The sequence below is a fragment of the Sciurus carolinensis genome, chromosome 4 (genome assembly GCF_902686445.1).
Source record: "Sciurus carolinensis chromosome 4, mSciCar1.2, whole genome shotgun sequence".
Classification (NCBI taxonomy): domain Eukaryota; kingdom Metazoa; phylum Chordata; class Mammalia; order Rodentia; family Sciuridae; genus Sciurus; species Sciurus carolinensis.
In genome coordinates, this window is record NC_062216.1 from 141,659,176 (window position 1) to 141,676,135 (window position 16,960).

At 32.3% G+C, this 16,960-nt stretch overlaps 1 non-coding gene across 1 annotated transcript; it reads right to left on the bottom strand.

Annotated features, from left to right (window-relative positions):
* Positions 1-15,876: 15,876 nt before the first annotated feature.
* Positions 15,877-16,005, bottom strand: LOC124984124 (small nucleolar RNA SNORA3/SNORA45 family). Its single transcript, XR_007108584.1, has one exon. It is a non-coding gene; the product is annotated as a small nucleolar RNA SNORA3/SNORA45 family (small nucleolar RNA).
* Between the last annotated feature and the right edge of the window lie 955 nt (positions 16,006-16,960).

Sequence of the window (16,960 nt, forward strand, 5' to 3'; positions counted from 1 at the left end):
TCATTCTTTCATTTCACGCCCAAATCTCCTCACTATGCAGTAGGGCTTTATTCAGTAACATATGGATAAATACTGTCGTCCAAAAGAAAATTTAATGATACACAGCTCTATAGGTTATGAAGGAATACTTTTGCACTTAAATTAAATCCATTTGGAAAATGGAGCAACTATTTTCAATCTAGAAAATAAAAACTGCAAATAATTTTTCCATGCTATGATATAGGGGAGCCTTAATGTTTTCTCTGTCTTTAGAATTCAGATCACATCATGAGGGATACAAAGCTGGAAGTAGAAAAGAGTGCTAGAAATCTGCTTTATCATTATTACCCATCATGCACAGTAGCCTATATGTGGCATAGCAGTTAGAGGAGTGTGTTTCATTGACAGAATATGTCTTGGTATTCAGACTCATGAAATGGCACTCTTGCCTGTGCATGGGAATATCTTCCACTTGTAGGGAAAATGATGAATGGTATTTAATTGCCTATTCATGCTTTTTTGCCACAGTAAGTACAGAATTTGATTTAGACAGAATTTTTACAAGTAGACATCTGGTAGTATTGAATATATAAAATAAAATATCTCTCTCCTTTTTTTTCTTCATAAAGCTTATCCTGAAATTTTAAATTCATTGCAAGAGTTGTTTTCCACATAGAAACTTCAAATCATATATTACTCAAAAACTTTTCCTTTATTTGCTTTTGATAGAGAGAAGTGGAATTAGTGTGTGGTTAATACTTACGTAGATAAGACATAACAACTTTAGCACATATTTTGTTGGTTAATATTTGATGTAAAATACTTAACAGATTAAATTTATTATCCAAACTATTGTTTTTCAAGACTATAAAATCATGAAGTAATTATTATAAATATGGTAAGGCACAGCTTTACTTCATTATCAAGTTTCATGTGAATCAACACTGTCCTTGATATTCTGTCTATGAATTAGAGTTCAAGCAACATTTTTACCATTCATCAGTCAGAGTGAATTTCAGTGGTTAATTCACTACTGTGTTCCATTACCAAGGACACTCTCTTCCTGTAATTCTCTTAAAAGCAAATTCAAAAACACAAATTCAAATTCTCCACTTCAAGAAGATATAGTATCCCTTACCCTTTAGTTACAAGAGATTATACATACCTTAATAAAGAACAGAAAAAAAGTCATCAGGTCTTAACATTTTATATACTTTTTAATTACTTTATTTCATGTAATCTGTATTCATTATAACATGGTTATGCATGATAAATGTATTTATTGGTATAGACATCACAGATTTTTCTATTAGCTTACAAATATCTATTATACTTTTTTGTGAACTCATACAAAATTAACTATTCATCCATGATCTCAGTAATTCACAACTTTGGGTAAATTGTTGGATTCACTCTATTGGCAGGTTCTAAAATGGTCAGGATATTTTATTATCAGATCATATAAATAATTCTAAATTTAAAAGTTTCAGTTAAATTTTTAACTTTCCAACTTACATTTGCCTACCAAGGCTGACAAATTCTATTTCCATAGTTTCTTACAGTTCTCTTTTTTTATACCCAAACAACCCTACTAAGTTGATTACAATTAGCTTAATAATGGATCATTATTAAACTTATTAATTCTTGTGCTCAAATTCTACTGAGCATAGGAATAATTAATTATTAATTATTATCTCCCATACACCAATTCACAAGTTTTCAATCTTTATTCCCTAACATAAAACCCTATAATATGGGATGCAAAAAGCTCCTGCAACATGTAATACTTTTTAGAACTCATTTCCCAGAGTCATGCTAATCACACAACTAACTTAGCCAAGCTCATGGTTTCCTTATTACATTCACAATTTCCTGTCCCCTATTACTCTTTCTTTAAATGTTATAACAATACTCATATGAGTTAATATCTTTTAGACATTACATAGTTTGCGAACACTTTACATTTGTTCAATTGATCATTATAAAATCAAAACAAAAATATAGCCCCAAAATAAACTTTTTAGGGTTTTTATCCTGTTTTATTGGTCAGACACAAGGGACTTTATAAACATAACCCATATGGCAAAGAGCAAAGTTCCATTTTACATCCAATATCTTGCTATTGGAGATTTTTACACTAACTATAACTTCTTCCAATTTCCTGGGTATAATAGAATCATAGATCAGGGACCATCTTAAAATAATCTATTGTAACATTTAATTTTATAAATAAGAAGGTAAACTACCCTTAGACTTGGAAAGTCCTCTCCTTCATCTGGGTTTGAAATACTGGTACATTATGTACAATACTTCAGAGAATCCAAATGTCTAAGGCATGGTCAATGAATGACGAAACAAATCCATTAATGTCAGGATACAGAGCTACCTCGCAAAGATATACATAAGGTGGGTAAGGAAGCAGTCAGTACAGAATGCAGGTCTGGGGGTGTCTTCTCGAACATAACTTTATAGCTTTGACATACAAGTCACTGTTGGCACTGCCAGCACAACCATTTACTCAGTTTCCCTGAACTGAGCTGATGAGGGGATTGGAAAAAAAGATGAACAAACACAGAAAATGTAGAAAGGGGATCCGGTGGTTCAGCCCACCTCTGATGTAGGAGGACTGACAATAACCAGGCTCCCCTCCTTTATTATATAGCTTTTTACATCAAAGGGATTCATTGTGAGAAAGTTACTTTAAAACAGAACAACATCAAAAGTTTGAATGGCCCAATTATTGTCATCAGCTTGTACCCACAAATCTCCACCACTGGGTGGCTGGCACCTGAACCTTAGGTCATGAACGGATAACCTCCATGGCAACCAGTGAATTTCCCTTTGAACAGAGCATCACCATACAAACGGGCAGTTTTCTTGATGCTTTGGCACGGAAATATTCCCAAGGAGGGGTCGGCCTCTGTCTCTGGGCAGTTCAAAGATCCATAATTCATTTGCCACCCCTGACACATTATAAATTTATTGCATCCTGCTTGGTGTATGAATATGTATGAAAACTTTCTAGAGGTCATAATTTTTTCTATTACACCAGATAATCCAATAGAATCTTAAATAGAATTAATACTTGTAGCTATTAAATGAGTATTATTTCAATAAGCCAAAATATTACATTGAATAGACTTAGCCATGAAATTAATGACTTCTTTGTTCAAAGTTTATTTTATGTTATCATCACTTAACAAAATACGCAATGCATAATGTTTTGGTAATTATTTCATGATTTGAAAACATCGACACCAAAGAACATTAGTTGTGATTAAATCACAAAGATAATTTATTTGGAATGGGAGAAGGAAACACAATAAATTAGAATGACTGAAGCAACAGAACTTGATAAATTCAATATATGTCATTTGAATATAAGGAATTTGAATGTAGGGAATACATAGATCTCACTTGCAAAGACAAAGAGAAAGTAAATATTTCATCTATTTTATTTTCTTTCTTTCCTTTTTTTTTTTTTTTTCTTTTGGTAGCAGGGATTGAACCCAGGGGTACTTAACTACTGAGCCACATCCTATGTCCTTTTATAAAATATATCTTATTAGAGACAGGGTCTCACTGAATTGCTCAGGGTCTCACTAAGTTGTTGAGGCTAGCTTTGAACCCATGATCCTCCTGTAACAACCTCCCAAACCACTCCGATTACAGGCATGAGTCACTGTGCCTGGCTGAATATTTCATTTTATTTGCTCTCCAGGTTCTGGTGTTTCATGCTAAATCATTGGATTTGAGTCTAAATGGAGCAGACTTGTGAGTATGTTCTACTTTGGAAATTAAGAAATGAGGATATAGCTCTGGATTTATTAGCAGTGAAAGTCCTGTTCAATAGAAAGTGGAAGAAAGAGCAACTTCTTTTTGTAAAACTTTTAAAGACAAAATTCAAACAAAGAAAAGGATATAAAATAGCATAATGCTGCACATCCAGATTTCACAATTATAAATATTATCCTTATTTGTTTGATCTACATGTTTAAAAAAATATTTGAAATCAAGTAAAGATAAACATCCAGTATGCATGTCTAAGAAACCTACTTAAATAACCAGAATATTAACATTCCTCAAAATCTTTTTTCCCTGGAACCCCTCTAATGTCATTTGCAGTTGATTATTTCAAACCCAGATCAAGCCAAGGATTACACATTGTACTTACATGGTATATACCACATCTTTTAAGTGGTGATTCTGACCTGAGAAACTTGCTCAAATCATTTGGGGCAAATTAATAATGATTTAAGAGGAATATTAATATGTATATATCAGTTATCTATTTCTGCCTAACGAATAAACCCAAATATAGTGGCTTAAAACAAATGCCATCAATTTAACTTACAATTTTTTTGGTTTGGCAATTTGGAATGGATCCAGCAAAGAATTCCTTTTATTCTTGTCTGGATTCATTCACATAGCTGCCATCACCAGAGAAACAGGCCTGATGCCCTCATTCTTCTATGTGATGATTGGTTTTGTGTCAGCTAGAGCAGTAGGAGTGATCAACCATATGTCTCTTATTATCTATAAGAACAGCCTGAGTTCATTGACATGCTGTCTCAAGCAGGTTCCAGGAGAAAATGCAAAAGTGTGCAAAGCTTGATTTTACCACATTTTATTGGACAAAGCTAGTTGCCAGATCACCCAGTTTCAATGGATGGAGAAATTGTTATTATCTTCAGGTGGAGAGAATAATAGAGTCTCATTTTAAACGGATTTGCATAACAGAGGTACGTAGAATCCTGGCAATTTTTTCCATCTACCACTTGATATTAAAATGCCACCATGTGCAGACCATGATATTGATACCTCCGGTTATTAGTGACAGAGTTCTGCTTCCTCAAATGTTGAAGTTTGAACATTAGAGAAGCATGCAGAGGCAAGCTTGGAAAGCAAGTTTTATTTAAAAAATAGTAACACAGACTTCTCCTGGGAGGGAGAAGGGGGCCACAGCTGGTATTCTGGTATCCCAAGAAGTGGAAGCATCCTGCTCCTTTTATTCATTATAGATTTTCTTTGTTCTCTTGTCCTCTTCCCCCTATCTCTTTCCTTCCTGCAAAGGTGACTAGGCCAGGGAGATGCAGTGGAATGGCCAAAAGGTAAGAAGCAGATGGGCAGGGGGAAGGACCAAATGGAGTGATCCAGGCAGGTAGTAGCCCAGGCGGCACTAATTAGTAGCTCCCTGTTTGCTGGAATGCTTCATTACCAACCTTCTGTGAGGGGCAGCATAGGCAGGTAATCTTGGAGTGTTTTACTAAATATTTTTCCCTTGCAACATCAACCACAATTCAGTTGTTGAATTACATTGAAGTATATTGATGATTTTAGGTGTACTTATTTGAGTTCTATCAGCAATGATTGTGGCATCTAAATGCTTGCTTCTGCCCTTATTTCAGTAGATTTCTCATACAGTACTGAGTTTCCTAGAAAAGTGTAGAAACTATTAACGAAAGTGGGAAATAGTTTTAGATATGGAGATTTTTAGAGGACATTCAATAGAAATAAATATTTATGTTGTAAGTAGCTAGAACTTCACTTGTGTACTGACTAGGGACTTCTGTCCTATTTGTATTGTTAGTTGGAAAGAAATCCTGATGGTATTTTCCAGCTCACTTTCAGCTAATCAAACATAAGTTTTTCAGGTAGAAACATTACAAAACAATGCATTAATATTGTCTCAAATATGCAAATGAAATAGCATTTAGGGAGGATATTTCTGATCTAAATGAAAGTGTATTTCTAAGGTCAAGTGACAATGAAGGTTCAAGTATTGGTGTGTTAACTTAAGCTCTCATAGGAAGTAGTTAATAAAGAATAGAGATATATATGAATTTGGGTATAAAATAGACATATTGACAATAGAGGACTGAGATCGCTGTATTAGTGAATAAACAAAATGAAAATTTATTTCCAATAACCTTAATAGGTAAGAGTGCAGTGTTGGTTGGGCAGTTCTGCTATATTCAACAGATGGCTTCCAACTTTGAGTCAAAATATGTTGATCTAATTCTTGCTGTCACTTAGAGGAGAAGTGAGAAAAGCCCACAGGAATACATGACAAATCTTTTCAAGTTTTTTCCTGGAAGTGGAAATTATCTCTTAAGCTAAACAGCTATAGAATTCACAAATATTTAGTCTCAGAGTTATGCTTAGCTACAGAAGGCTGAAAATGTACTATGGAAATGAGTAGATAAGCTCATGTTATGAAATAAGAGAGAAGAGGTGTTGGGATATCTAGTAGTCAGCCACAAGGTATTATATCTTAAAAACCAAAATTTCCCAACAAATACATTTGCTTGTCAAATTTATTGATTGTATTAGTCAGGGTTCTCTAGAGGAACAGAATCAACAGGGAGTATGATTATAAAAAGGGGGTTTATTAGATTGGCTCACACAACCAGAAGCTGGATAGTCCACAATGGCTGTCTGCAGCTGGAGAACTGGAAGAACAAGTAGCTGCACAGTTCAAGAGGCAGAAGCCCCAGAACAAGAAGAATCGACAGTGCTACCCTCGTGTGAGACCAAGGCCTTTGGAAACTATTTGGAGAATCACTGGCAGAGTCTGCTTTGGAAGAGTAAAGAAGTGAGAGTCTGATATCCTCAAATGATTGGAGCAGCCATCAAGGAGCCATTCAAGAAGAGTTCAACTTGCATCTGCATCTGTTTCCTTGTTCTTCCAACTTTTATTCCATCTAAGCCACCATTCTATTGAACAGTGCTGCCCATGCTTAGGGAGGGTCTCCAGTTCACTATCCCACATTCCAAGCATTCCTAGACACGCCCTCATGGGCACAGCCAGAAGCCACTTAATCATCAGCATCTCTTAATCCAATCAAGTTGAGAATTCAAATTAACCATTACATTGATCTGTCTTAAAATATTTATAATGTGCAAGCTTAAAATACAATAGAAGAAATTAAGGATGAGTTTGAAGCATGACTTTATTCTTCAACTTAGCAAGTATTTTATATTTCTGTATTTATCTCCAACTCTAATAAATGCCTGATAATGTTGTTATAAAATGTCAAGTATTCTAATTATGGATGGAAATGCATAGCTTGTGGTTACTGTTTCATTGCAGTTACTCATTATTCTAATAGTTAATTTCCATCAACTGTGTATAAATGTGTTTACAGACCTCTCAGAGAACCCCTTATATTCATTGAAAATTTGGACACTTGACTCATATTCTTCTTCACTCATAAATTCATACAATAAAACTAGATGAAATCAAGGTCCATTCATCATCTTCTATTTACTATTCCTTGAAAAGCAAAATGGATTATAAGATCAGTATGACCCTGTTACACTATAAATGTTTACCCAGAAATGTATAATTACCTGAGAAAAGTGCTTGGAGACTCTTATAACAAGGCTTGCAGGATATGCTCAGTTACCTTGGTGTATCTCCTAAAATCCAACCTATCCTTTGGGCTTCCAAGTTCAGAAATTAAAAAATAATCTATCTGTTAGGGACAGTTCACAGTAGTTAAGTCAATAAGTCAGACAAGACTGATATGCATGTTATGTACTTACATATTACTTTAAAATATTTTCGGGTATACAATATTTAAAGTAAAAAAAAACAAACAAAAAACCTCTTTTACAGCTATTTGTAAGTACAAATGTTTTGCAACCAATACCCTGCTAATGGAATGTAGACAGACAAATTCACCTTTTAGGATCTAAAATGCAAATGAAAGAGACAAACTTATCTAAATACTTGTAACATAGGGTAGGGATAAAGAATCAATAGGGAAATACTGCTATCTTTGAACTTGGAATCTTCCAACTTAATAAAATTCATTTTTCTTATGTTAAAGGGGTTCAACAAATAATTTGACTTTTTTTTTTTTTTGCAAACTCCAAACACATAGGTATTACCATTTAAAAGGTATTACTATATTCTTATAGTAATATTGGTAATAGTTTTATCATAACACATGGATTAGACATTAGTTCCATATTGATATGCATGTGAATTTTCAAAAACTATATATAGTTATATATTATATACATATTTTCCTCTTTTATCATAGAAGGATATATCATATGACATATTAGATCATATTGTATATATGATTTGTGAATGTATTTCCCTCTTTTATCAAAAGTTTACTCTAAATGTATATTTGATTTTGGTAATACATTAGCAAATTTATTTAATCCTATTTTAGCAATATACTGTCTTATTTATGATAATTTTGTATAATAGCTTTCATATTTTATAAGCCAAGTTACTTGTATTATGTAAATTTATAATTCACCAGTGAATGAAATAAGAATAAAATTTTAAAATAAATGTAGACTACACACAGTATAAATTTATTTTCCTCACATATACATGTATATGAATGGGCCAGGGCTTATATTCCAACTCAATAAGTATTAGGACTTATGGTTGATTTTTTCAATTTGTTTTTCTACTAGACACAATAACTACTTTCTGCTTCATGGTTCAATTTCATCAAATAAGCCCATATCTAGTTGTACAGAAGAGAAAAAGGAAGGAGAGGAGCCTACCTTCTACCATTAAAACATTTACTGGAGGTTAACAGAAAAACTAGCATTTATGGCCCCCCAAACAGAACTTACTAACCTATCTGTACAAGGGAACCCAGACAATATTCACTTACTTTTTGACACATTCATGCTCAAAGAAACATATTAAAATATATCAAGAAGGTCAATTATGGTTTTCTAGAACATCTCAATTTAATTTTCTTCAGGAATATGAAGTCATATTGGCTAACTCTTCCAAGTACACATTAGAAAAATCATCTCAAAAGTTATTTTCGAGGAAAAAAAACTTAATAGATTATTCTAGGAAGAATTATATCTCAAAGTGTTTTACATAATATTGTTGACATAGAAATATCAAGAGCAACAGAAAATTATGAGAGCATTGTTGAAAAAAGGCAAATTATTAAAAATTAATTGAATTTTATAGACCTTGATAAACAAAAAATATAACTTAGATATCATTATAACAACACCAGAATGTGTAAGACTATGAGGAGTACACTGATATCTTTTTAGGTGGACAGTAGTGACAGGTTTTGCTTTTTTTATTCAAAACCTTTATTTTTGTATTTCTTTTTCTTGCATTAGCAAACACTTGTACAGCACTATTGCATATAACCAATGGTCATGTTTTTTCCCTGTCATTCAAGAGAAAGTTTTTGATTTTTCATCATACACACACACACACACACACACACACACACACACATACACACACACACACTTTTAGCTATAGGTTTATGTCAGCCTCTTAGGCAACTTAAGTGATTTACCTTCTAGTTCCAAAGTAATTTTATCTTGAATAAAACTTTGAAATTTCAAGCTGCCATTTTTCTAAATGCATTGAATGATTACTTGATTTGTTTCTTTTACTCTATGAATATTATCTAACTGCATTTAATAGGGTCTAATATAAAACCATATTTTCTCATCATTTCTGGTGAAAATAACTATTGTTACAGTTTTATTTTTTGATGGATTTTTTATTTGCTTTTTTTTACATTATTAGATTTAGGGTATTTTTTGGTAATTAACAGGGTGATTTTGTTTATTTTTAATAATGAGTTTGACCTATATTTACATTTCTAAATTTAGGTGGACTTTAATGCGTTTATGCTGTGATTTCATGTTTACATCTTTTTTTTCCCCCTTTTGTTCTTATTCTTATACCTTGATATTGGTGTAAGCTCATGCATTTTATGTTTTTCTAATATTCCATGAAGAACACGTATAATTTCCTTCTACGTATCTTTTCAGTTCTTTCTCATAATTACTGATTTTCTAATTCCCATTGTTACCAAGTTGATCTAGTTTGCACTCAGAATAGCACTATTAGAAAAATCTAAATTATATGTTTGTTAGCTTATTTTTGTTAATTTATGTTTGGTGGTCTTAGTCTGACACCAATTTCTTTGATGATTGTTGAAAATTCTTTGAAAATTGTTAAAACTACTTTTTGAAACTAGTGTATCATTTTTCAAAGGTCAAATATAATTCAGAAATAAGGTATATCCATCAGCTGTTGTGATGTTTTAAATCTATTAGACCAAGTTTGTTGACCTTTCTTTATGAAGTATCTAGATGTTATGGTTTGGATGTAAGATGCCCCCCAAAATCTCACTGTGAGACAATGTGAGAAGGTTCAGGGAAGAAATGATTGGGTTATAACCTTAACCTAATCAGTGAATTAATCCCTGACGCATTTACCTGGTAACTAGAGGCAGATGGGGTGGGCTAGAGGAAGTGGTTCATTGGGGTTGTGGCTTTGGGTATATGTTTTGTATCTGAGGAGTGGAGTCTCTGTTTTCTGATCAGCATATGAGCTGCTTCCCTCTGCCGCACTCTTCCACCATGATGTTCTGCCTCACCTCCCGCCCAGAGGCATGGAGCAGTCCTTTTATGGACTAAAACCTCGAAAACCAATGAGCCCCCAAATAAACTTTTTCCTCTACAGTTGCTCTGGTTGGGTCCTTTTAGTCACAGCAGGGAAAAAGTTGACTAAAATACTATGTTAGTTATACTTTTTTGTCAATTTTATCAATTATTGGGAAATGATGATAAATTTTCCCTCAATAATGATGGTTTTTCTGCCTACTGAAATCATTTTTACTTTGTGTATATTAATAGTTGGATGAATGTTTGTCATAAATACATAAATACTTGTTTTCAATATGTGGTGGCCTTTTTTCCTAAATTATTTCTGGATAAAATTTACCTCATCAAATAAATGCACTATGATAATTCGTCACTACAAAAATCAATAATTGCCAAGGATACCCTTTTTCTATGTACCTTTCTATGCTTTCATTTTCTGGTGTACACTTGGTATGCTATGTGACTGAAGACTGAATTTAAATATATATACATATATATATATTTGTGTAAATGTTCTCAATATAATTATTAATATTTGGAATTATACCACATCTTTAAACCTTTTTTCTTTCATTGAGTTTTTATTCATTAATTGTATCTTCTGTTGAACAATCTATTGTCACTCTGTCACTCTTCTATTGATTATCATTTCTTTTATCTCTTTGGCTATTAAAATACCTTTTTTTTTTTCTTGTGGAACCCAGGACCCTGCACATGCTAGACAGGAGTGCTAATGCTCAACCATGGCCCTAGTAAAATATATATATATATTTTTTGGTGGAGGTGGGTACATGGGATTGCACTCTACCACTGAGCCACGTCACCAGCCCTATTTTGTTTTTTTTTATTTAGAGACAAGGTCTCACTGAGTTGCTTCGTGCCTCATTCTTACTGAGGCTGGCTTTGAACTCACAATCCTCTTGTCTCAGCCTTCCCAGCCACTGGGATTACAGCTGTGCACTACCATGCCCAGCCAAATATATTCTTCATGTTGTTGGTGTTTTAAAATTTTATTATGATGAATCTAGGAGTGAATTTTTTTGTGTGTTTATACTGCTTCATATCCATTCTTCTTCATTATTCTTCTAGAACCTGAGAAATTATGTTGAACATTCATTATATCATTTCTACGTGTGTGCTTGTGCCCTCTGTATAATCTGTTACTTAAATATCATGTTTGAATTTTTAACTTCAATTACTATTACTATTATTCAAATTCTAGAATTCTATGAGAATTTCTGTGTATCAATTTCCCACTTGAATGGACCAAAACTGCCTAATTTATCACAGCTTCCTGGACACCTATTAAACTTCAATTCTCCAGTTTGTTTGGTTATGTTTGTTTATTTGTTTTTAAATCATCAAGTGTCCTCAATTCCAGCAGACTTTCAGCATTAACTCATCAAAGTGGATTCCAGCTTTCTTGGGATTTACATTCTCTGGATACTGCACTTTACCTACTTAATTTTATTTTGTCAAGCATACTTGATATTTTAAGTTGAAGTTAAAGAGAAGTTTCAGAATATCTTTTCAAATATATTGGTAGAACTGAATCTCTATATCATCTCATAGGCTTTTATGTGATGGACTATAAAGTTTGAGCCCAGGAGAATATTCTAATTCTATTTGTGTGTGTGTGTGTGTGTGGTACTGGGGATAAAACCCTGGACCTCACCCATGCTAGGCAAACACCCTACTACTGAGCTACACCTCCAGTTCTACTAGTTCTACTTCTTTTATATGAGTTTAATTTTGGGGAAAAGAATTTTTTTTTCATGTATTGAACTATTTTACTGCCAGAACTGATTATCCAACTTTGTAAATATTATTTTTAAAAAGTAAAGATGTCATCATATTACTGTTAAGCTATAAGAACTCATATAACCACTTTTCGTTACAAAGTTATGTCAGAGTGAATTAAACTTAATGGATAGAAACTAAAATGTAATATTTTAAGTAAGGACTAAAGGTAGAGTAGAAAGAAATGCTATGCCAGTGGATGCCAAAACCACAGACTAGCTCTGCTAAGTATTTGCAGCACTCTTTCTGCATAAATCCATATGTTCTCAAAAAAAATCTTTTCTTCTTCTATAAACAAATAGATTTGAAATATGAAGGTGTCACAGTCAGACTTTCTTCACAGTGCATTTTTATAAGGCTGTCACTGTCTACTAGGGTTTCAAAAGTGTATTTACTGCTTAATTTATGAAAGAAAGGACAGTTAGAAGTCTCACAAATGAAATTTCCTACAGAATGTAGTATACTTCAGGCATGTCATCTTTTTTATATTCTTGAATCCTTTTTCTCTCTTGATTTCTCCTCGACCAACTTCTTCCCAACTCCATCAAGTCACCTCATTCTTTTAATGCTACCTTAATGATATCTTTCTTAAAAAAAATTAAAAAAAATATTCTAAATAAAAAAATAAATAAATAAATAAAACAGCAACAGATAACATTCTACGTTGTACTTCATCCTACTGCACTTCCTAGAATGTGCAATGTTATTTGTATACTAATGTGGTCTCTTTAAGATCTTAGTATCTTGCTTTGAAAGAAGTGTCTACCTCTTGCTTTCACAATGTTTAGCATGGTGCTAGACACATGAAATATTCTTTTCATGAATATTCACTCAATTGTTTTGAAACGTTTATTTCAATACTCCTAGATTAAGGAAATTGTATAGAATGATTTTTAATGAGTTAAAATAAAGAAAATCCTCTAAATTTGTAAAAAAAAAAAATGACATCTTTCTTATTTATCCCTTTTTTATGGTTTAAATTTTTGGCAATTTGGGATTGTCATATACAAAAAAAAAAAATTGGAGGATTTGCTTCTGTTCCAATTACCCTCTTTCAAACTCTAATCTAATTTGATTGCATGGATAATTTCCAGAACTCTACCTCAATATCAACTATCTCTGTATTCAACACCTGGCATAGATAACTACAGATATCTGAAATGCCTAAAACTGCATCCTGCCAAACTGACTTTATTATTTCCCAAACACCTTCTTGCATCTGAACCTCCTTTGTGTCTATGAGAGCATATTGTCCTAATCTCCCAAACTCTCTTGCTTATCCTCTAGTTTTACAGCCAAGCTAAAATTTGTCAAGTATATGCTGTAATTATGTGGCTACACTTATGAATCTTTTTAAAAATCATTATGAAAAAGTTTAAGCGTAGATTAAACATTAGAGAATGTTATAACAGATACCAGTGAATCTTCTCATCTGGTTGTCAGATCTTAATGTCTATCCTGCCTAAAATTCAGACTCATTTTTGCACTTCATCTAAATTATATCTTTAAAAGTTGATGATTTATTTAATACTCTAATCTCATACCCAGGCTTCTATCTCAGTTATACCTACTTTTATGAGTTTTATGTTCATCATTTATATTTATCATTTATGTGCATTATCCACAAAATATATGATAAGAGTTAACATGTTTATAATTTTTTTATTAAATATTTTAATATACATATCTCCTTTCATGTGGTCTACACATTATGCCACATTATGCTTTTGATTTTTATTTGTGCTGATACCTATAACTCTAGTTTGTTGATTTTGATGTCATTATCAAACAAAATTTATCAATTTGCATTTTAGAGAATATTTATGTTGATTTTAATTTTTTAAATATTCAAAAACATAGGAAATATTTTTATAAAAGTCACATTGTACATACTTATAAAAGTTATATGTGATATCTAACAGTCATGGAATTATTAGTTTATAGAATATGTAAATTTTAATTTTGTTAAACTTTTGCTATATAGCTTTGAAAGTAGTTGAACTAATTTTCAGTTCCCAGTAATTAATGAAACTTCCATTGCCCCTTATCATTGTTAAAACTTTTTACTAACAATTGTTTTAATTTTTCCCATTCTGTTGGAAGTAAATGACATCTCTCTTTTTTCTGGCTAGTGTAGCAAGAGTGGAACATATTAATTGGTCATTCTGCTTTATTTCTTTCAATTGCTATTCATGTTCTTACTCAATTTTATGGAAAATGGATGCTTTTTGTTTATATTTCTTATGGCTAGTAAAAAGCTCTTTATATATTAATAAAATTATGCTAATTATAATTAACCTTTATCTAGTTCTCATTATATGTCATATACTTTTTAGAATATTTAATATTTATTAACATATTTTATGAACTTTAATCTTCTTTTGATTACATCTGAGGAAATATACTTTCATCTATTAAAATGTACAAAATAGTTTCATTTTGGCATGGATTTAAATTTATCTGCCTACTCCTTTTATGATTTCCCTTTTATTTCTCTTTCTTATTACAAGGGCACAAAAGTACTTCCTTTTAAGTCTTTGTAAGTTTTTCACATTTTATTTTCTCATTCAACTATGTAATGCCCCTGAAGTTTACTTTAGCAACACTGAGATCAATTTATTATTATCATTTTTATATAGAAATGAGTTATCCCAGAATCATTTGAATTTATTCTCCCATTTTTGGACTGAATTTCAAAGTTCTGTCAGTTGTATAGCAACTTGCTGAAATTTAACTTATTTATAGGCTCTCCTTTGTGTCTCTCTAGTCTATTTATATATTCCTTTGTCAATATTGTTTATTAAATTAGTATATCCTGATAGCTGTTGTAATTCACTTATCCATCTTGTTGGTACCAAGGATTGAACTTAAATATTGAACCACATCTCCAGCTCTTTTTTGTATTTTATTTAGAGACATGGACTTGCTAAGTTTCTTAGGGAATGCTAAGTTGCTGAACTGGCTTTGAACTTGCTATCCTCCTGACTCAGACTCCCAAGACTCTGGGATTACAGGCATGTGCCACTGCACCCGGCTCCATCTTGTTCTTTCAAAACTGTTTTAGTTAAACTCATTTTAATTATTCTTGACAGATTCCTTTAAATATTATATTAATATTTTGAGAATTAGAGTAACTATGCAATCACTCTAATTTAGGAATTTTATTTTAAATTTTTTCTAAATTCCAAAATTTTAAATACATTAGAAATTTAATTTCTAATTTTCTTTAGGAAAATTGTCATGTTTGTGATAATAAACCTCGTATACTTGTATATGGCTATTTTCCCATTTAATTATATCTCCTTTTGTGTCAGAATAAATTTGATATTTTTGTTTTAGAAAATTAGTACATCTTTAATGCATAAAATCTTCAGTGGGATTTTTTTTTAGAACTTTCTTTTTTTGTTGTTGTTGTTGTTTGTTTTTTAAAACTTTGTCAGCATTTAATGAAACTCCCACTATGCAGCATCAAGCAACTAGGACACAGACACTTTGCCCACACACACGCACTTAATACTTTTAGCCCTCAAGTGAAATAATTTAGTTTTTATGATGACAGGTTACCTTGGGACAATACTGTTCCTCTGAACTTGGTAGGAACCCTAGAAGGAAAGAAAAGTTATCAACTTCCTGATGTATGTGAGGAAAGATAACCTGCCAACTCAAATCTTTTAAGACCCAAATAGTGCATGTTTTTGACCAGACAATCATAGGACTTCTGATTACCCCTACCAGTAAATCAGGACCAGTAGATTTTCTCTGAGGACTCTAGCAGGACAGGACGATGCTGTGTCTGGTTGTGATTCTAGTCTTAGCTCTAAATTAGTTTTGAAATGTTCACTCAGATATAGAAAAGCAAGTCTTATTTTGCATCATCCTTGCTTTTCCTATCTTCATACTCAATCTTGAGATTCAAATGTTTAATGACCTACTTTACTGTTATTTTTTTCAGGAGATGGTTCTGTTTCTCCTTTCTTGGTACATTCGACATTATCCTTCGCTCATCATTAATATTCCAAAAGAAAGTTCTCAATTGGGAGCCTTTCAATTTTATGTAATGTCAAAATGATGAATTCAAAGTACCTGACCTGATCATAGTCTACGATTTTAGAATCATTTACTCTTTTTCCATTTTATGATCTGCTCCAAGACACACATGAGTTTTGCCATCTTGAAGTTTCTTGTAGGACACAAGATTCCTGCCTTTCTGACTTTTGCTGGATGATAACTTCAGTATTTTGGCACGTGACCCTCTGCAAATGGCAGTTTACAATATGGCAGATTGCTTCATCAAAGCCAACAAGGGAAAGGGTGTCCTTTTAGGGCTAAAGTTCTATAATGTTTCAGACTTTTATTCAGTCAAAAATTATTTATTTATATCAGGAACCTAATATATACATTTCTATGTAGTATGTTCAGGTGCTATATAACTGATCAAATTAGACATGAATTTTTACACACTACTACAAAGAAAAAGACACATCTCTCTTATCATCTTTGCCTTATTCCATGGTTTTGAAACAAGTCACAAGTCTGACCCACATTTGGAAGAGTATTAAACATGAGCATAGATACAAGGAGTAGAAATCATGGGGGACCAAAGTGTGTCTTGTTATCTTCTATTCCAATGTCCCATCAACAAATGCAGTTAAATAGTCTCTGGTTTATACTGTTCTTTTTAAATATGTGGAAAACTCTACAGAAAAAATGTAATATAACTACATCTGCATATAGATGCGTACTATTTATAGAAATGGAATTGTATAATTCA